We start from the raw sequence: 24,166 nt of genomic DNA on the forward strand, positions 1-24,166 counted from the left end.
AAATAGCCATGCCATAAATGAGGTACTTTCCAGAGGGAAGACAGTAAGGAAGAGATTAGTTGACTCCCCACCAAGACGGGCTGGCTGTGCTGAAGACTCGCACTTTCTTCATGCCCTTCTTCTTCCTGGCCCGCCCAGTGGTGTGCCACAGACAGGGAGTCTCTATATGCACCACTGACTTGAAGCCTTGTAGCACAAAAGCTGTGTATAACCTACTTGTGTGTCCCAAAGCACAACAGGTAGCTGCAAATACCAAGTTACCCCCCCCATACCATGTGCAATGCCATGTCCAATACCATGTGCAAGCGATCAAGTAAACATGAGGGTGTGTGTATGTTTGTGTGTGTGTGTGTGTGTGTGTGTGTGTGTGTGTGTGTGTGTGTGTGTGTGTGTGTGTGTGTGTGTGTGTGTGTGTGTGTGTGTGTGTGTGTGTGTGTGTGTGTGTGTGTGTGTGTGTGTGTGTGTGTGTGTGTGTGTGTGTGTGTGTGTGTGTGTGTGTGTGTGGCAACTGGGTGCAGGTGTGTTTATGTCTGCTTCACCACAAAATTATGCTACAACTTCTCATAAAATACCCTGTAATTTAGGGGGTTTGCTATAGTAAAAGTCTCTGTCCTTTATATAAATATATGTTAGTGACACATCGTTTGCGTTCAGCACTCAGCAGGTGAATATCGTGAATGTGAGTCTCTGCTCTTGCACAATCAGGGATGTGTAAAATCAAACTCTTCCTTTTTCACATCTTAAATTTTTTGTTAGTGTTGTAGGTCTATTGACTTCGTCTTGAAAAGAGCTGAGCTCTCGCATTGATTTAACTCCTCCTAAAAAGCAAGCTCTGGAAATGAATCCTTAGTGGCCATAAGTGGGGTATAAAATTTTACACCCTCCGTCTTACATCACTGGCTGATCCATAATGATGGTTTCGGTCGGCCACTATGTGATGAGGGACATGGGGGAGTGAGAGATTATTAGATGTGCTTGTAGAGACTTCGTGTTTGGCAGGAATTTAAACTAGACATATAGTTTGAGGCAATAGATTGTGATCGTTGGCCCTTCGTGATTGCTAGAGTACATATTGATTAAATTGATTTAGACATGCATCGATTTTAAACCATCTTAGGGAGATAGAATGAATATCGAGGAGGCTGACCGAGTTAGGAAAGGAACTAATAATGCGTTTGCCGACACCACTTCCCCCTCTAAACATGAAAATTGATTTAGACAGTGATATACTATATTTACAGACGTGTTATTGGGATGTGGTAAACTAGCTTGCTCCTAATGCAGCATTGTAGACTTGCTTGGAATTAAGCCTTTTCCCTTTTATTATTTGATTCACGGGACCGGACACCAGTTATCTTGCCAAAAATCTTTATTCTTATATGTCAGGAGAGAAACTTTTAGAAGATGTTGTATTCATGCCAGATCTCTGCGTTTCCGTGTTTCTCCTCCCTCACCCCATCATGCCTCTGTGTTTCTTCTTGTGTGTTTCTCTCTCACCCCATCATCTCTCAGTTTCTCTGCGGGGGTACAGTAAGGATTGAGCTTATACACTGTATACAACACAGAGAGACTTACAACTTCCTTATAAGGTAGAAAAACGTGTTGCTTATGTTTAAAAAATGGAACGTATATGTCATGCTTACACATGGCGCAGTCCACTTTCCATATTAAGAAACTTCCCTTCAGTGTATACATTTGCATCAGCTGAAACATTCCTTTCCTTGTAAAGAACATGCCAACTGAAGTATCATCATCAGTGGAACATCTCTGCTCAGTGAACGTTACATTGCACACATACCTCTAAGCAAAATATAGCTCATCCCAGATTTCTCATCGGCACACATGTACAAACATACTCTGACTTGACAAAATACATTATGAAATTATTATGAAAATTAATAATAATAATAATAATAATAATAATAACATTAAACAGTATTTATTTATTTATTTTGTCTTCAAGCATTCTGCCTATATTGCAATGCATTTGTGGATGTAGACACATCCATGTGGCCCACACACTCATGAATCATGAACTATATAAGAATATACTCCATGAAGTTACACACACAGTCAAGCTGGTTCTCATGTTCCATAAATCAAATATATGTGGATAAAAGTCTTTACTTTTATTGTTCCATCATCCTCTGTGTTTGCTAGCTGTGGTTTGGCCTCCTCCCAAGCTTTAGCTTCCTATAAGTAGCTGGAGCACATCGGATTAATGATGAATCACCTCCTTACTAGTAATCAATCAGGTGGGATTTCTTGAGCCTCGGCGGGATTTCTCATCTCTTAAAGCATCCAGGCCAGCTTCAGCCTACAGGACCCCAGCTGTCTCTGCTGCCCCGCTGATAGCCTTTCTTAAAAGGAAATGTCCCCAATGTATGGTACTTTAGAAACCGGGTTTCTTTGGTTTTGATTCATCCATTTTAATGTGTTAAAAATTCATGTTTATTCATGTTTGTATCTAATAATCAGAGCTGGTAGAACTCAGAATTAAATAAATCACCCATTTTCAGTTTATTCATATAAATTTGAATTAAATATGCCATAAGAGGATATGCTGCCTACAAGTGACTTGGGAAGCATGTACCTCAGAGTCAGACATTCGTCGTTATTATGAAATGCACGGAAACACAACACAGAATGAGTCTAAACAAAAACAATTATATTGTGAGCCAAATACCTACTGTACATCAGAATGCAAATTTATTACAATGATTAATTTATATCACATTGAAATAGGTATGTGTACTCATGATGTAATAACAAAGTGTAATGTAAATGTCATTAATGTAATAAATTGCTCATAATGTAATCATTTTCTCAAAATGTATTAAAATCTTGAGCTCAGTAATGTTATAGATTGCATTGATTTTTCATATAATGTAAAAGGTTATTTTATGAGAAATGTATTACATTATGAACACAGGGTAGCAACTTAAAATGTAATCATAGTTCATATTACCAGCAAATGATGTATAAGTGAAACAATGTTTACATATAATTACATTATAATTCTTATATTTCAATATGACGTAAAGCAAACAGTGCACCATGCATCTCACCTTTAAAATGACTGAGATACAGTGTAAAATTAAAATAACTTGCATAATCAATAATTTTAATCCACTACAGATTACAGATATAAAGACTTTATTTTACAGTGTCCTCGTTACATGTTACATGTAGTTACTATACTAATAACAATAAATGATGCATACATGCAACTAACCCTAAAACAAACCTAATCCTAAACATAACTCTATAGTAAGTACACATAGTTAATTTAAATTACTCAGTACTTAAATGTATAATTACACAATGACACCTTAAAATAAAGTGTACCTTTACAGATTTATTATATATTATCTATATTATTGATATGTTGGCAATGTTTCAAATCAACAAACTAGGCAACTAGGCAACTTAGGTATTATCTAGAATTCTATGTTTCCAGTTCATAAGTACGATTTTGCAATCATAATATTTCTGACACTTGAAGGGCACAAAAAAAATTGGAATTGGAATGACAGGAAGAGGAAATTTCTGAATTGAAATAAATAAAATAATCAACACAGGTACATCACCTTCTCAGAAATGAACTGTTCTTCCACCTTGGTCAAAAAAAAGTTTTTTTTTTTTAAATGTTCACATTTTTTTGCAAAATTATGTGTGATTGCTCTTTCAGTGCTGTCACCCAGCACAGGGCTTAATGGAAACAGGTCCATGTTGAGACACAGACCTTTTGTCTCATGCTACAGTAGTTCAGGATCACACATTATGCACCTCTCACAGCGGAGTCCAGCTGAATATATTGTGTGAAATGGTCAGAACAAAATCCTCAGTTTTTGTGCTGAATATTGTACCTTCTGTTCAAAGTTAGATCACACTGAAATGCAGCATAGGGCTTACTTGTTTAAACTGACAATAACTTTCACTATGAGAGCACACATTCCCCTACCACTGGCCTTAGAGTATCAGTCACGCCTGGAGGACTCCTGCCAAGCACTCTACAGAGTGTGTAAACCACACACATCCACGCCACAGAAGCACTGAAACAAAGCAACTCATGCTGGGTACTGTTATACACTTCTCTACAAATATAAACCCATACTGAGTCATAGGGACTCCAACTCCTACTGCAAACTGATATTAGACAATCATTGAAATATGTGCCAACATTTTTCACCCTGGTTACTGTTAGTTGCTGTATATAGTTCACTGAAATTCAAACACAACAACCTTTACTCCTTTCAACACAAAGTACGGTTACAGTTTTAGATTATAGATTAAAAGACTTATTTTCACATGGTTCCTTGCACAATACAATGTTATGATGACCTCAAAACATTAGTGTGTGATTTGTAAGCCAATACATTTTGATGTTTGCATCAAATACCCAGCTCCATGTTAATGGATTTTATGACATATTAAACTTGCTTGGTAGCTCACCTGGTACAGCACTGCACTCTGGTACAAGTTCTGTAAAACAAAAGCACTCAAAAACTTGTTGAAGCAAGCTAAAATGGCATGGTTGCTTCAGCAAATGTGTTTTATCTCAGGTTTTCTTTTGTCAATACCATCGTTAGGTTTAGAGTGGGGTTTAGTGTAGATGGTACATTATTTTTTTAAACGTGACAGAGCATTAATGGCATAATTCCTTTCCAAAGTGCCATGATACGCAAGAACCAACATAATAAAACATTTCCAGATTCACATTCAACTTTTTCCCATAAAATGGAACATGCTTTTCACACCACTTACTGGATATTTCACTTTGAAAGACTTGCGAAACGTGCAAAACAAGCAACAGAATATAATTCAGAAAAATATAATTCAGAAAAATAGCCACAGGCTTGTTTTTCCACTGAGCCTGGGTTGCAAAACTAACCGCTTCTGCTTTGCCCAAATATCTGTCGTGGTCCACTTGTAATGCAAAGCTTCCGTTTAATATTGTGGGTTAATTAAGTGTGTTTGTGCACCGATTATGTTGTGTTGAGGATGAATTCCACTGTGTTGTGGGCTAAATCCCATATGTTGTCAGTTAATCCCTTTGTAGTTGTTGTCTTAATAGTGTTGTGTTGTACCCCCACAAGTCTTACTGAAAGAACAGAAAATTGGCACATTTCAGCTAACAAAAGTCTGAGCATGCTCTATCACACCCACTCTATCTCTCTCCCTCTTTCTGAGCAAGTATATGAATATATTTGCACATATCTGAGCCTGAAAGCATTGGTCTGTGATCCAGTTCAAGCTGCGAGTTTTGGCCTGAACTGATCCTTTAAGTAAGCCAGGCTCCGTTGGTGGGCTGAGGCTCGGGAGGGTGCTGCAGTCGCAAGGAGCGATTAACATGGTGGGCGTGGGCAATGACCCTCCTGTCTGAGTGAGATCTTCCTTGCCACTGATGCCAATTACACCTTAATGCCATCAGCTTCACACAGACACCCTCTGAACTGCACCTCTGTCCTGTAATCCCGTAGGCCTCTACCACCATCTCAGAAACCCTGGAGAGGAGAAGGACTTCCAAGCAATTACCACAAAGTCGCTCCTTGTCTCCAAGGGTAATCTTCTATTTACATATCACTCTGAAGTCCTGCACCACTTCAAACCCCATTTGTGTTCCTGCTGCTCCAGGTCTTGAGTTAAATGTTCTCTTCTCTTTGAAACCTTGTGGTGGAAGCCATTGAACAAGAAAATTGGCATGATTAATTAATTGGTAACTGTCATGTCAATGCTTTGAAAACTCATAGAGGCTTTATTTACCATTCTCGGAAACACTTAACAACTGGAGGTTAAGTCGTGAAAAATGGCTATTTTTATCTAAATGTGACAGTATAAAAGCACACTATTATATTGACAGTGACAACTTGGTGAGCTCCGGTTGCTGTGTACAAGCTTGTGTGTATATGTGGAGTAGTAAATGTAATCCTTTTTCCTTCGTTAATGTAATAGATCCATCAACAGAAGCATTTTGTTTCCTCCCTTTCTGGTGTGTTACTGGAACAGTGAGGGGGAGGAGGGGAATCAGTGAGGGATCAGATGAAAACCTTTAACACAGAGAGTGGAAAGTGAATTGCTCTTCTTGCACATTTTTTGCATCAACTTGGACTGTAGTTGGTAATCAGATCCAGTGCGAACCATTCATTTTAGATTTGAGTAAATCTTTTTATGGTTAGTTTATCATAATTCACTCTTTAAGTTTGATTTTTTTTTTTTTTACACTTAAACTTGAGCTCATCAGATATATATTTTAGAATCTCATCTGACTCTTCTGGCAAAATCCAACAATAGCCTCAAAATCATTTCATCTGTGCTCAAAATCAAATAATGCTTTCAGATCTTACACACAGACAGTCAAAATATAAACACTACAGATCATTCATTATATATACATATATAGGTATAATAATTAACCCCTATGTTCAACTTTTAAAATTAGCTCCAAACTTCTGAATGCACCCTTAATTTGAATCTCATCAGTCTGGTCACTTTAAAGATCTTTATTCTAATATTGTCCACAAAGAATAAAAAAAAAAAATAATAATAATAACAACATTAAAAATTTATTACAATAAGGCCTATTTCAGAGAACAGGGCAATCTGGACCACAGACTACCTCGCTCACCGCAAACATGAGGTCTGTCCTGCCTCTTCACAGGGATTCGGTTTAATTGCTTAATTATAAATAAATGCTTAATTATAAATAAACTCCCCTCTGGTGCATCACACAGTTATCTCAGTGTGCAAATCAACCCTGCCACTCATGATATTTCAAAATCTGACTCGAAATCTCCTCAAAAACACATTAGCGTGGGCTCTCGCACGCTCTCTCTGTCTGTCTCGCCGGCTTCCTCCTGGAATGCCCTTTAATTACAGGTTTACATCAGTCCACAAGGTCTATGGAAGCTGAACAGCTGCTCTGCTCAATGGTCCATTTCAAAGCAACGTAGCCTCCTGAAGTAGCTGCGTGTGTCAGGCAGATGTTCATTAGCTGGCCAGCCTTTCATCTCTGTGCTGATAACAATGGGCTGGCAGGGTTTCTTGTCCTTTCATGGTGGTGTCTCCTCCATCCTCTACATCCTCTCCTCCCCTCCTTCCCTTCTACATCACTTTGTGCCAGCACAGCCCAAACAGTCAAAGTGTCAAAAACTTTCTGAAGTTAGACGAAGGGGCCATTTGACTGTAATGATGGATTGAATTGTTTTCACAGTGATAAGATGAGTAAGGTCATTCAGTACACTAGAGGATCTAAAAGGGCTAAATGTGTATTTTGTGTAAACTTCAAGCTGATTTTGTGTGTGTTTGTGTGCATTATTGCATGGAAGAAAGCAGAAATAAATTGACGTTGATGATATTTTCCCAGTGCCCATTTAAAGGCAGCATATACTTTGTGGAAACTCACCACTGTGTTGAGCCATTCGCAAAGCATAAGTTCACAATAGGTTTGCTCACCGGGATCCACTTCTAGCTTGAAACCAATTTTCAAAGAAAGCCCAATGGACTTTAACAAATGGGGCGCACTCTTAAATATCCATGAGGGTCAAAACATTCACATCTTCACTTGAGTGGCCCTTCTGGAAGACATATATTGTCTGGTTTAAAATAAAAGGAACAAGGGGCCACCGTGAAAAACTCTAAAAACATACTGACATTGCAGGAAGTATCCTGCATGATATTATATAAAGTACACACACAATAATTAAGTGCTGTTAGAGCATAGGACCAGTAGGTCATGGATGGATGGATTGATGGATGATTCAGCTGTCATGAACAAAAGTGGCCCTCTATTCTCATACAGAATGTAAAATGAATACTATATGTGTATGTGCACTTACTAACTGAAGCTGCTTCAGATGAATGAGCAGTAATGACTGTAGGGGATCAGTAGCAAGAAACATTTTCTATGTAAATTGCGGTCGTTTATATTGCCATATATTTTATCTTCCTCTGTTCTAATGTTGACATGATTTGAACGCCATTGTGTAAATAATGTCACAGCTAAAACAATAATTCAAAGCAGAAGAGATGTGGAATAAATGGAATTAATTAGCAAATTTGTATGAAAACAAGCAATGACATTTGTTATAAATTACAATGCTATTTTCAAATCGATGCCTTGAAGTAGACTGCATAATTGGAATAGAGAAGTTTAAAACACACAAAAAAATCCCGATTGTAATTTTAAGTACATTAGAAAAACCTTAAAGAGCACAGGTTTTAATAAAAAAAAAAAAGTCTGCAATATCCTCAGTTTCAAATAGACAGTGTCAAAGTTGTACTACATGCAGTAGCAACGGATCATTAAGTGTTATTTTCTTCATGTCATTTCAGTAGTTTTTTTTTTTTTTTTTTTTTCGGGGGGCAGGGGTTGGGGGGCACAGAATCACAATAGCATGGCAGATGCTCTTTTCTTCATAACATGGTAAATATACAATCCTAATCTCCATGCATACTCCAAAACACAAACATGTTACACATCAATACAAAAATCACCAAAAAGAGCGAGATCAACCAAATATTCCTTACGCAGATCAACATACATCATGTCACTATATTATGTTTATGCCTGCCTACGTGAGGATGAATATTACAGCATTGTACTAATGGTGAAACAACATCAGGTCTGCCACACACATTTTGTATGACTGTAGCCAATCACATATGCCTTAAAGGAGAACTCCGGTCAATTTTAACATTGAGCTCATTTTTTTGTACATTTGGAGTGCTGTCAATACAAAGAACAACGACAAAAATCGGTGTTGCCTACACCGAGTTATTCTATTTTTAAAATTTGCACCCTGTTGACTTCAGTGGGGCAAGTACTAAACCTGCTTTTAGCCTCTTAACATCCTTGATGTGTCATTACAAGTGCACAGAAAATGTGAGTGATTCCTTCAGAGTGAACACGAGTGAATCTGACTGCAGTAGGTGTGAAAGAAATGTATAAAAATAATGTTATTTAAGCCAGCGCAAATACCTGTGTTTACATCCTGTTTTCGGTTTAAGTCCAAAGTAGTCAATTGCCGAGTTCACGCGCGTGATCATACAGTAGGTACTAAACCTATGCGCGTGAACTCGGCAGTCGACTACTTTGGACTTCACCCGAAAACAGGATGTAAACACAGGTATGTGCACTGGCTTAAATAACATCATTTTTATACATATCTTTCACATCTACTGCAGTCAGATTCACTCGTGTTCACTCTGAAGGAATCACTCACATGACCTGTGCACTTGTAATGACACATCAAGGATGTTAAGAGGGTAAAAGCAGGTTTAGTACTTGCCCCATTGAAGTCAACAGGGTGCAAATTTTAAAAATAGAATAACACGGTGTAGGCAACACCGATTTTTGTCGTTGTTCTCTGTATTGACAGCACTCCAAATGTACAAAAAAATGAGCTCAATGTTAAAATTGACTGGAGTTCTCCTTTAAAGTGTAAATTGCAGGTTACATTTTTCACGAAGATAATGCAATGTGCTTATTAAACATAAAGATAAGAACCGCCCACCATGGTTTCATATGTTTTTTATACCAAAATGCTGAATATAATATGAAAAGTTTATACTTTTTATAGTGGTTTTAAGCACTCCCGTGACATTATAAGAGGGTCTCCAAGCCTAGAGTTACTCTTAGTCTAATGGCAAGTAGGCTAGCAGTTATATTGGAGACCTAGCTAGCAAAAATGGTTAACTATTGTGTTTGTGCGGGATGTACGAATACATCGAAAACAGGGCAGAGGCTCCACAAGTTCCCCAAGAAAAAACGGCTGATTCGTGCCTGGGTAAGGTTTGTGGCTACGAAGCGACAAAGTCAGCCGACATATGCGGCGAACACTTCACTGCTTTAGACTATGACCCTGGAGACATGCGTCAGTTCAGTATGGGTTTTAAACGCCGGGTACGACTTATTTCCTTATTTCGGAAATAATATAATAAGTCGGGTATGACTATAAATAACTCAGTTGTAAACGTACTCGTGTGTGCTGGCTTCAAGAGGACCGTGATACTCTCCTGAAATGAGAGAAAGCTATTCGCAAAACAAACGGGTTCAGGCAGCATGCGTCAAAATCAGGATTTGCTGCGTAAACTTCAAAATGCGTTCACCTCACGGCAGTACATACTTTCCACTGCTGATTCCATTGGGTGGCATAGCCCACACAAACACCTGTCAAACACAGCGATAGGGACATCGATCTCTCTTTTACTTTCTGACAATGAGCATCACTAATTTTAGCAAAGGCAATATCGCGTTCTGTCAGCAAATGCCGGCAAAATGGGTTGCTACTCCCTTTTATGACGTCGTCACCCAGTTACTGTAAAAAACATGCTACCTTTGAAGAAACCCCAATAAATGTTATTTTAATGCGTTTAAATATATACATATTGAGCACTTTAATTTGCACATTAATTGGTTGTGGTGGTTAACCTGCAATTCACACTTTAATGCCTAGGTACAACAACAGAACAATGCTAGAATCAGAAACCTATAATAATAACCCAAACGTCCAGGTAGTTTTTTTTTTTTTTTTGCTTATTTCTGTATAATATATTGAACTACATGTCAGGTTTGAGGCGAGGGCTCAGATATGCAGAGTAAAAAAACTAAATAAAATTAAAACAAACAAAAACTACCCAGCGGGGGAAAACAGGACCGGTCAGCTGGACTTGGCAGGACAAGACGTGGGAGCAGCGCACAACATGGCTTCATGGAGCAGGACACAAGGAGTGTATGATAACAAACTGGCCCAGGAGAAAGAACATATGGATAATAAATTGGAGAGCAAACAAAGCAGATAAGGAGGAAGGACAGGTGGGGCAAATAAACCAATAATCAGATAACAATAAGGATGGTGTTAAGACAATACAGGAGAGCACGTGGCAAATAGAAACAAACATGACAAGCCATGTGCTCACACCAAACATGACAAAAACAAGAGAAAATGGCCAGTCAACAGAATCACAAGCTATGTGCTCATACAAAACAGGACACAAACACGGTCAATGACAGCACTAGCCGACAGCGTGTCCACACAAATCATGACATCGCGAAAGCACATGGCAGGAGAAAAAAAATTAGCCGTGCGCTACACAGCACAAGACAACAAGAAACACGAACCACACGCTAAACAAACACAACATATAGCCTACAGACAGAAGAGCATACGGCCTGAACAAACTCTAAATTGCACAGTGTATCATGTTTTATTTTGAGCTCTTTCTGAAACTATATAAGTCTATTTGTTTAATTCACTTGCATTGATATAGTCATACATTGTCTTTAAGCTGCCTTCTCGAACTCTTGCTGCAGTAGCAGTTTATTCCTGTCTTGTAAATGCATTTAATTTCATGATATTTTTTAATAATGATCTCAGAGTTTGTTTAACTTGCTTCATACAACAGGCCTCTGAGTGCACAAGAACAAGCAAATGATCATCCCGTGCGCTTACAACAGAAGAGAAACATACGGAACAAGAATGCCCGAACCCCAACACAGAACCGAAACCAAACTAGGCTGAAGTGCAGGCATGTGAACAGAAGAAGAGTTTAAGGCCCGACCAAACACGGAACAACAAGCTCATAACGACAAGACAGAAGGAGTGTCAGAGCTCTGTCTCCAAACCAAGAATAAACAAACAGAAGTGGCAGCACATTGAAACTACATTCCTAATGCACAGTATTTTTCCATTCTTTCAGTACCATTTACAATATTAGTGCCATCACAAATCTTTATTAAAAAGCATAGGCTATAGTCCATACTAATGTATAATCTTCTAGCACTTCAAATCCATCTACATTGTGGTGCCACAGACAGCAGGTTAAATGCACCTCAATGTTAAAGAGCCTTTTAAAATATGTTTAAAATGTCAATATAGAATTCCATACCAAACTTGGCAACACTTTATAATAACTGCATGCTATTAATCATTAGTTAAGCATTAGTAGAAGTTAATTCATCATTTATAAAGCATTAATACACATTAATAAGCAGTTTATAAATACAACTATAAATGCTTTATTCTTGATTTATAAGCATATAATGTGTTTAATAATTGTATTTTCATACTTTCTTGATGATCAATTTATCATTTATTTATGAAGTATTGCATTATTTACAAAGTAAGTAAGTGATTAATAAACTATTTAAATGTACATTAATACATCTTATTGTAAAGACATAGTAATAGTTACTTAGTTGTTAATAAATGCTTTATTAACGCGTTTCTATAGTAAGTCAGGGTTAATTCAGGTAGTTATAAAGCATTTAGTAGTGGTCAGTCGGGGTGTAACAATATATCGTGTCACAATATATCGCAATACAAAAATGCAACAATATGTATCGTGGATAGTGATAATATATATTGTGTATAGTTCACCCAAAATAAAAATTACCGTGTGAGAAAAAATTCAAGTTTACAGAGTTTCAGCAATGGGGGAATATTTGTGGGTCCTGATAATGCCAAATGTTTTATGTTACCAGTAAAAAGTTGCCTACATTATTTTAAATATATCTAGTCAGTGACAGAGTGCAAGCATATTTGTCTAAAATCATTTTAGCTTCAGAATCATGACTATTATTCTGGTGTCACTATTGTCCTGTACATTGCGTTACAAGCCAAAGCCTATTAATTTGCACCCACAATTTAATCAAATTTAGCATTTTAATCAACAGTACATATTTTGTCATCCTTTTATCATATGTCTTCGAGTATCGCCATAATATTGTATCGTGAGTTCAGTATTGTGATATGTATCGAACCGTGACATGATTGTATCGTTACACCCCTTGTATCGTTACTGATAGGTCAGTTAACTATTTTTGTGAGTTCATCTAAAGTGAGGACTATTTATTCCTTGTAAAGCATTTACAATGGAGATTTAAAGGCTCAGTTAAATATGTTCTGTATCACTGTGTTGTGTTTGTTTCCTTTTTCCGTTTAGAAGATCAATGAGCCTTTAAATCTCCTTTGTAAATGCTTTACAAAGCATAAATAGTCCTCACTTTAGATGAGCTCACAAAATAGTTAACTGACCACTACTAAATGCTTTAAAAACTACTGAATTAACCATGAATAACAGTAGAAATACGTGTTAATAGAGCATTTAATTACACACTAAGTAGCCTAACTATTACTATATGTCTGAATAATAAGATGTATGACTGTACATTTAAATAATCATATTATGAACCACTGACAACTCCTAAATAACTGGTTTGTAAATAATGCTATACTTCATTTAGAAATGATAAATTGATCTTTAATAAAGTATGAAAATACAATTATTAAACACATTATAGATATGCTTATAAATCAAGAATAAAGCATTTGTAATTATATTTATATTTTTAAACTACTTATTAATGTGTATTAATGCTTTATAAATGATGAATTAACTGTTTACTAATGCTTAACTAATGATTAATAGCGTGCAGTTATCATAAAGTGTTACCAAAAACTTGTATATGGAAATTACGAGCTCGACCAATCACACTGAATAGTATAGTAAATCGCTCCCATTATAAACAATTGAATTAAACTCTGTTTTCTACATATTACACAGAGAAAATGTCATGGTATAGCAATGCCGTTAATAATACCAGAAATTCTTCTTAGTAAAAAAAAAAAAAAAAATGTATAGTATAATAGCTCATTGTTGTATGTCCTTTTTTTCTTCCAAACTGCTAACCTGAACTTCTAGTTATTGACTTGAATGCATATAAAGTCACTGTATCTTGTCCATGTCATTGTAACTTAGAGAAACACTTGTTTTGCTTTCAGTGTTACTGCAAACAGTGTTATGTGGATGGCCCATCGCTGGCAGGGACACGCAGGGTGTCAGTGCAGGGTGATATGTGATTCTGATATGCCACTAGCACAGCCAAGAATGTCACAGTAAGAAACTCAAAGCTCCATCACAACTCTTTCACTCAGACTAGGGCTGGAGACCCATGGCTACAAATGACTTGTTTATTTCAATCTGCCCAGCATGGCCATGAGCCTTTTAAGCAGAATATGATTAAACTGCAGTATGCAAGACAGAAGTTTATCAACTGAGCTTTCAAACATGTGTCATAGTCTGTGTACTGAACAATGATTTCTCCACTTTTAGAACATCTTTGCAAGACACACGAGATGCACTGAACAATAAATATAGTCTAACATTTGGCAGCAGTCAATGGTTTGATCCTGAATGTTTTGTAAAATTTCGTTGTTTGGCCAAAAGTCAAGCCTATGATTCTGCTTCAAATGAAGATGCATTAAACAGAGGCATCCCATTTATATATGAATTTGGATTTCTTCCAGACTACAGGCCCTTCCCGTAGCTTGATGCACCATTTTCCTTTAAGAGAAATGTGTTTTCACAGTTCACCAGGGAGAGTATTGAGCTGTTTACCCAGAGCAATATGATGCCATCATTAGTCGCCATGATCCATTTTGGCAAGTATTCTAATTGATTTTTCAATGCATCACTGAAATCATTGGGGACCTCAGAACCCAGCAACTTTTCTCCTTGCAAAGACGACTTAACACCTCACAAGCATTCATATAACCTTAATACACATAACAGATGCATAATAAATGAGAGGGAATCTGTTTCTCTTTCACAAATAATGACAATACATATTTGTTTTGTGTTGTTCTTGCCATCGGTTGGTTGTATTTGTGATAATATACTTTAAACATGTCTGATTTGGCAACGTGTTCTCGTGAGAATTTCTATGTATTTTACGTAAAATGTGGCCACATGTACATTTACTTACATTGGCATAGACACTAAAACGCACAATACTGAAGGCATCTAAAAAGTAGATAATTTACATATGAACAACTGTACACAGATGTGTAAAAAAAAAAAAAAACTGTGTGTATCATCTACGAATTATTAATGCATTTAATTAATCTGTTGATTTTATTGTATTAATGATCTATGAGATTATGTTTTCAATCACTTTTATTTAGCACAGTTTATTCATTTACTTAATATGATATTATAACATATTATTCTGTTCTGTGTGACTTCTGGTGCCAACTCGATTACACAATTAGATTACAAAGACTACACTTTCATTAATAAATACACTTGAATGAATAAAATTTCAGTAATCTGTATATTAGTTATGTAATTATGTAACAATCCCGGTTCTGTGTCTTTTGTTTTGTTTAGACTTTTATGTTGAAATGTATTCTCTGTTCTCATTGTTTCTGTACTCCATTCCTGTATTTCTTCTGGCATGTTTACGCGTTAGTTTTTATAGTTACCGTCATTAGTTACACCTGTCTTTAATTATTATTGATTTCTCTGTGTATTTAAGTTTGTTCTTTTCCATTGTTCTTTGCAGTCATTGTTTTGTGGTGGATCGTGTTCATATTTTGGGTCAGGTGTTCCTAGATGTTCCTAGATGTTCCTGTCTATTCATGTGGAGTCTTGTCACTAAAATCATGCTTGCAAGTGGATTCTCTGTTTGTCTCGTCTCTCAGCAAACGTTACAAATTACAATTTTTGTGGGATTATTCATATGGTATTGTCACTGTACATTTTCCTGTCTGTTTTGTTTCTTTTTATTGTTGCAAAGTGGTTAATGTTTAGGTTTTAGGATAGAGTTAAGGGATCTAAAATATATCTATGGTCAAAATGTAACTATATAGATATATTTGTGAGATATAGATTTGTAAATATATTATGTTTATGTAGCTGTAAATACATAATACTGCTTACATTTTAGCCAGTACAAACAAAGGACATTCTTCTACCTCTAAATGGTATGTATGAATATGCATGTTTCAGCAATGAGACCAGACTGGATTTGGACACTTAAGGACAAGGTTTTTGTTTGTTGATTTTGTTAGTTTGTATTGAAAGTATTGAATTACACTAGATGATGAAGATTATTAAGATATAAATAAAGACGAGCAAAGAGAACAAGTAGGTGTTTCATTCCTTTACTTTTACATGCATGCTGGGGCAATAAGATTGCTGTATCCAGAATTAGAGCACAAGCACATATTTCCTCAAGGCACATAAAGTCAAGCAAATGCTCCCTTCCTCATCCAGCCCCAAGACATTACCAAGGACAAGAGAAGTGTGTGAGGTCACATGCTATCTGCAACCCCCAGGAGACTTATATATGTGGAGACTGCAGTCCATCCATACTGAACCATTGCTACAACCGTGGGTAATTATTTTAGATTGAAAGTATTACTATTATATGAATTTGTTGTCTCTGTAATACAAACACTTTCAACATATACATATGCAGCTGTTCTTAATGATGCCTCAAATAATAAAACAATGGGCCATTTTCCCCACATAATTTAAGTTGCAGAATTAATAATTAGAATGGGGTCTAATTTGTTCAGTTACTGAATCCTCCTTCGTCAGGACAGCTGTTTCCTTCTGCATTTGTCAATTAAGCTGTTGCCATCGGCCTCAATCTGCTCTAATTAATTCTCTCCATATCAGAAATTTGCAAAACTTAATATCTGCCAAACATGTGATCATGTGACTTGTCCTAATTATTAGAACATTTACTCAGTAAACAAGAACATCAATATAGATTGTGCATCTTTAATTACACATTTCTGGACTTTACGAGACAAAAAATGGAGAAAGTGACGTCTAACCTCATCATTGAATTTTCATAATAAAATCATGAAACTATATTGCCCTGTGCTTTTTGTAGCACATTTTTGACAAGTACCTGAAATAACTGTATCACTGAACGCCAGTCCATAGGAACAGCTTCAAGGAAATTGCATTTGATAGATGCCTTCAATGGGACTTGGAATGACAGCTATGCATCTGCTTGTAGATAGACAAAAACAAAAAGACTTTGGGTATTCCCTTGGCTGCTGCCTCGTATAAAATTGAATTGAATTTGTCTTCAGACAGTGTCACACCCTGAATGCTCACAATGGCTGATGTTGCAAGAGCTGATCTTAAGTTTACATGTGGGTGGGGAATGAAAATGTGAGGCTGCAAGCCATTCATTAATGAGATCCATGCCATTTTGTGACAGATTCAATATATTTGTTATACTACAATAAAATAAAGTGAAATACTGTTTACACCAGAGAGGTTGTATGTCCCAAAAGTTTAGCTTTATTTTCTGTATTACCAATCACCATAGACTGCAGACAATGTATTACTGGTACATTATCTCATTCTGTTTTCCTTTGCCTCTCTCAGTCAATGTTGCTATGAAATCCAACTCCAGACATAAGCATCTGCCGCAGTGTCATTACTGAACTAAAGCTATGCACCAATTAACATACTATGAAAACATATAGTACATCTGGTTGTCTGGTAGATATCAGTAGGACTATGACAAATGTCAATATGTTGCAGGAAGGGCATTCAATTACTTTTAGTAAGTACATATATAAAGAAAGAAAGAAAGAAAGAAAGAAAGAAAGAAAGAAAGAAAGAAAGAAAGAAAGAAAGAAAGAAAGAAAGAAAGAAAGAAAGAAAGAAAGAAAGAAAGAAAGAAAGAAAGAAAGAAAGAAAGAAAGAAAGAAAGAAAGAAAGAAAGAAAGAAAGAAAAATATTAGAGGCTATAGCCTTTGGCAAATTGAGTCAAATCAAATGACATTGCAGAGCTTAAGTCAATTATAAATAAATCAATGACCCTGAGTCAGGCTTCTGTGACAAGTTTTGGGATAGACAGGCCAAATCTTGTTTGACTAAAGGCGTGCATACACTGTGTGATGTCTGTGCGATTTCAGCAAGGTTACCTCACACTGAACGAGTAGATCGCATGCGATGTAAAGCCAAAGCTCGCGTTTTACACTATACGGTCCGATCATTGAGCTGCTACTTCACTGCTCACACGTGTGAAATATGTGCGATAAAACCTTGTGCCGGGTTGCGCCAATAGACCATGATATCATGTATCTAGAGAAATTGTCAAAACAAGCATCTGCTATCAATATCAAGAGTATTTAGCATCCAATGTATGTATTAAATTATTATTAGTATTAGTGTTTTATTGTAAAAGTGTCTAAAAACACTTAGGTCGATTACAATAAATAATAGGCCTATAATTAAAATTATCTGAACACTGCAATAATCAATCATCAATGAAAATTAAAAACACCTTTATTTCAAAAACATAATCCTGGTGTTAATTACTCTTAGAGTAAAGAGTTAATTTTCTGGTGTTGAATTTCAAGGGATTTAAGCCTTGTTTATACTTTCACCTGGCTCCGCAGCGCGAGTCTCCGCAGACTGCACGCGCACCTCCCCAAACAGACAAGGCGTTTATACTTGACGTGCTCGCCGTTGTATTATTCTTTGAAACGATAAGGGGCGACTCGAGTATTTGTCCTCTTAACCATCAGGAATCAGCGGTGAGAAGAAGAAAGCTATACACACGTGACAATGTTTATTTTAGTACACCACCACCAATACCACACTACAAAAAGAATCGAGTAAAACCCAGTAAACCCTGAGATTATTACTCGTGACAATAAAACAAAATATATGGATATGAGAATGTGTACAGTATACAACATTGCTAAATTAACAATCTCTTACATATTTTCTAATTTCACTAAACATTTCATTAAGTTTTGTGAACATGTTTATTAAACATGGACCTTTATGTTCATTAAAAATACTTTTTATGCTATTGTATGCTCATTTTTTAAATGTAAGCAACTAATTTAGACGTGCAAACTGGGTGCCCGTGTGGTGAGAAGTTTGAGCTCGGCCAGATTCGGCTCGAAGTCGTTCATCTTCGAATGCGGAGCCACGCGTGCTGTTACAAAAAAAAAAGCCATGCACACCGCCAAGCAAAATGGGGTCTTGCGCACCAACGCCCACACCGCAATGACGCCATTTTTGCCGCACGCACCTTTGCGCTCGTGCGGACTTCGTCGAGTATAAACCTAGCTTAACACTGCTAGTGTAAACCGCAGCCTCTGGCTGGTGAAAATATGAAGAGTTAAATCTAAATAACACTGAGAGAGTGTAATTAGTTACATCCGGGACATTTACGTGCTGGGCGCGACTTTTTTCACAGACGCCATTTTCTTTGACTCGCTATGCAAGGCATACGAGGAGGGAAGACGCAGATATTAAGTGTTTCATCGCATTTATATATGGATTTTATAACATCATATTGTTTTATAACAATATTTATGTGCTGTGCACTGCTAAACCACTCTCAAAGTGGTTTAGCAGTGCACAGCACTGCTAAAAATACAAATACAAAGTACAAATACAAAGTTGATCAACAAAATACAAAAAAAAGCAACAAAATAAAAGATGCAAATCACATTACACCTTGTCCATTAACAATACACACACACACACACACACACACACACACACACACACACACACAAAAAGGATGCATTTAAGATCACGCAAACTCACAACCATTAATACTTATTTCTCACGCTCGCACACTCGTACATATACACGCTCGCACACACTTCCAACAATAAACAAACACACTCAAACAACTCACATCAACTTTGAATTCATCCACACAACCATACAAACCCCACAGACACAATCTTCCAGTTGAAACAGTGCGGAGGTGGCCAAACGGCCACACGGATTAATACTCGGTCTCACAATCTCCCGATGTCAAGTTCACTTGATGTGGACTGGTCAAACAGGCACAGTTGAGTTGAGGCAAGACGAAACGTCGCGGCAACGCGCAACGACAGTAGTCTATTCAAGACAACGAAGGCAAAGACCAAACAGGAAGGAAGGGGAATTCCGGTCACAGTCCCAATCAGCTGTCATCACACGGACGTATTACCGGCTCTTGGCCTCTTTAGCTACAACAGAGGGGAACACGATATAACAAATCTTTTTGCGGATATCCACCCATTAAAGGTGAACTTGGTAACTTTTTTACCTTAATAAAACTGTCTAGAAATCATTTGGATGGTTAAACAACCTGTTCTGGTGATATTGGTGACTTTCCCCACTCCCCCCAGCGTTCCCAGGCGGAAAACCAACCTTGCAACTTGGGGACTACCGTCCCGGCAAGATAGGAAGTCTCGTGAGAAACGAGAACGAGAACGAGAACGAGAACGAGCGCGAAACACAAATTGCTTTACGGCAATTCGACATAAACACACACGCATGTATGATGTATTACCAGATTACCCACCTTGGTAGACATAGCTCCACACGATACAGTTGGCTTTCTCCGATCATAACAAACGCACATGAGCAGCGGTAGAGAGGGGGAGGAGGCCGCCGCAAGTGAGTTTTTTACGACCATGTTGTGAAATATACGCCCCCCCACAGCTGTAGGGGGAGCTCGTGGGGAAAACATGCGACAACAAAAGGGAAAATCAGCGAAGAAGTGACTAGAGTTCGCTAGAGTTGCCGAGTTCTCCTTTAAATCAAATCATTTACCCACCTGATTATTAACAAATCAGCCCTTCCAACGTCAGACCACGATAGATAAACAGCCCAGGATGCATACTAAAAACAACAAAATGCATAGCCAACAGCTCGCCCCACATTAAATATTAATTTCTTCATGATAACATACCCAAATACTGCGTGGCTCAGCTCGAAGATCCCCATAAGGGAACAACTCGAAAGAACAGCGTCCAAGTTTGCAGCAGTCAACGCACTCCAACAACGCAATAGCTTCCTTATACACACTCACGCACCTATAGCGCACCTGTATCTAATTAGGTGATTACCATTCATTTGTACTAGGGTTGTACCAAAATTAACGAGGCAGCTATGACTACTACATGTAGCTAGTTTGATATCTACAGAACTTAAAGATCTCCCTCTTTTCGTTTTCTTTCTTGCTGTATTAAAGATGAAATGGTTAAACTTATGTTTTCGTGCAGGCGAAGTGAGGGAAAAAAGCTCTGCTTCAATTGTGCGATATAGTCACGAGGAGCGACCAAATTTCTGACAAGCCAGAAATTCATCCGACCATCCGATTGCCTGTCGGGAGAGGTTTATCGTCTCTCGTTTCCCCCTGTACACTTCACGAACACTGCACGACAAACGACGCACGACAAAGCTGAAAATCGTCCATACCCGAAAAAGAGTCGCACGAGTCAGAATTCGGCTCAAAATCGGACGAAAATCGCACAGTGTATGCCCGCCTTTACAGGCAAAGACTCCCAAGACTCTCACCTATATTTCACTAAGTCTAGCACATTTTGAGTATTGCAAGAGAGAAATAAAGATGAGCAGCAGGGAACTGCAACAAGCACTGTAAGTGAGAAAAACAAATCCATGTTTAAGTTTCATTATTAAACAAATTATGGCTTGTTAAATTGTTATATTCAACAGAAAGAACACATAGCATAATCCTACATTTATAGGGGTTTCAGTTAAATTATACTTTCAAAAGTGTTTGTGTGCTTAGTTTAATCCTTACACACAGCTAATTACTTAAGTACTATAATTACATGACAAATAAATTTAGTTCACCCACAATGAATTCAACTGGATTAATTGGTCCCACCGCAAGTTCTTTGTAGCATCCATGAAATTGCCAAATGGCTGGTCCTTCCAAAGGAAGTTTTTTTTTTTTTTTTTTTTCGTTTTATAACATAATTGCATTACTCCATGTGATACCAATTATCACTGGAATCAAGAGATATCAGATATCAGCTTCCCATGTCTCCCTAAGCCAAACAAAAATTTAATAGACGTGTTTCTTTAAAGTCATCCCCATCATTAAAATTAATTTAAACCCTTGGTTGAGTGGGAACAGCCCAGAGCAACTTACCAGCTGCCTTAAAACATCCCTGACCATATCTGTGTACCCTAGTGGCTAGTTTGGATATTGATGTGAAACTGCCTGCCAGCTTGCCTCATCTCTGGCCACTTGCCAGCAACAGGAAAGAAATAATTATACTAAAGGCCTAACCCTCAATGACTAAGATGCTGCCATTCAAGTAGATGGATGAACCCATTTTCGGGCTTGTTTGTAGAACTACATATAGATAACAAAAAAAAACACACAAAAAAAAACACTATGATCTATCATAATCCTCTGAATCACCACATGTATTTTCCAATGCAAATATTTATGTTTACATCTGTTTGAAAAGCACAAGTTTATTATATTATATTATGTTATATTATATTATATTATATTATATTATATTATATTATATTATATTATATTATATTATATTATATTATATTATATTATCACTTGCACACCAAAATCTGAAATGATACGCCTCCAATTATCCTTTGAGGGTGGTTTGATTGGCTGCATCTGGTTTTCCAAAACAACTCCTACACTGCACACAAGACATACAACCAGTGTGTTTCTTCTGCTTTGTCTACAGCAGAATTAGATATAATAAGTTGGAACAAAGCAAGCACTGGTCTATGTATTCATATTATAATTTTCTTCTTTTTTTCTTTCTTTCTGTAGGATTCCTGCTGTTTTTTGGGAGCTGCTCTAAATTTTGAAGGGGGGGGGGATGGGGGGATGGGGGGGGGCTGTTAGCGTATCACAGTCGCAACTGAAGCTTTGCACCATTTTTCAAGTCATCTGAGCCACTTCGCCTCAGTTTGCCTCTTCTCCCAGTCTCTCCCAACCTGCCATACACATACTCAACCTCCCACAGTGTAATCACATTCAGAACCCAAAAGGCACAGACCAAGTCAGTACTGAAAAACTGTGCAAAAAGTTCAAGCGGCTGTTGTTTGAGACTGACTAGTTCTCTGAAAATATTGCCCTCTAGAATTCACTCTGTTCAGAATGCTGGTGCTGTCAGTCGATCGAGATGGGCAACGGAGCACGTGTGAGATCAGGCGGTTGTTTCAGTGGACTTATATCTTCGACCTTCCATCATTTCCCAGCACATTTGACCACAACTTGTCCTGCAAAGTGCCCATGTTTGCCATTACCGGGATGCTATTTTAAATGTTATAAAAACCAGTTTGGGGACGAAGGCTGGCGTAGGGTTACAACTAGGAGCTCCGCGATCAATCTCGGGCCTCTTTCCTCTCTCGCTCCATCTCTCCCTCAGGTTGTTGAAACACACATAAAAACCGCATATTAGGTAACATAGACCCATTTAGAAAGCAATTTAAAGCACTCCGCAACCGTCGCTGCTGGTGAAGAAGTCTAGCCTCTTAATTATCCTGTATCAGTGTTACAGAAAATGCTTCCAAATATTACTCTTTGTTTTCCTGCTGTCAGCCTCCAGCTTATGTAGCAGTCTTTTAAGTATCTCCTTGTGTTAGACTAAGGTTTCCAACATGGAGAGAAAAAGCAGAAGGTCTCATTGTTTGCCCTATGCCACAAATTGCATTTTACAGGCATTTAAATATTTGTGAAGAATTTCAGATAAATCCAAAGCATGCACAGATAAAACCTCTTCAGTGGATATTAGTGTGATTGCGCTTACAAGCACAGACCAGTGAACTAATGCACTTATCTATTCCATGCATTCCATGCCGATGGTCCTCATTCCCATAGGCTGATCATTTCCATGTGTCATTCCCCACTCAAAACGCTTCCCTAAACACCAAGGAGAAATTCTAAAAACCAGACAATCTAGCAGCCACTTACCAAGGAGGAACATTTTCAATCTGCTTAACTCCTACCACTGAATTTAATTTTAATTAAACAGTTAATGAGCCATGGGATTAATGCCAATGGCTTTTTAAAGCAAACATCTATAAATCATTAAGGCCTCATTTGGAAGGGGAAAAGGAAATGTGCCTGTGGCAGACTGGGATCCTCTCCCCTCTCTGGGGCCTAGTGAACCCAAGCCCACGCGTCCACAGTGCGACATCATACAGGCAGGGCTACTGAGTAGCCCATGTTTAGTACGCTGTACAGGCATCTCTCTTTTCCTCCATTTCACTCACACAGCAAGAGCTAAAAAGAGCCACAGATGGGACTCAAGCACAACAAACCTTTCTCCCTGACATTGCCTCCACATACTAAAGGTCAGCAGCGGGGGAACGGCATGATGATGGGTGTCCTATATGGGGCAACGCTGGCAGAGTTAGTATGACCAAATGAGCTTCCTTCCACACTGCTGGAGCCCTCTATTACAGGCCTGGACACTGCTGAATGAAAGGAAAGGAAATGAACACATGGTCAAAGCTTTTTCTGAAAATATAGCTGTACTTAAGTTTTGCATCATGTTGCTTCCTATGACAACTAAAATAAAATGTTGCAGTAAACATC

Source organism: Scardinius erythrophthalmus (assembly GCF_964197995.2).
Source record: "Scardinius erythrophthalmus genome assembly, chromosome: 2".
Lineage (NCBI taxonomy): Eukaryota > Metazoa > Chordata > Actinopteri > Cypriniformes > Leuciscidae > Scardinius > Scardinius erythrophthalmus.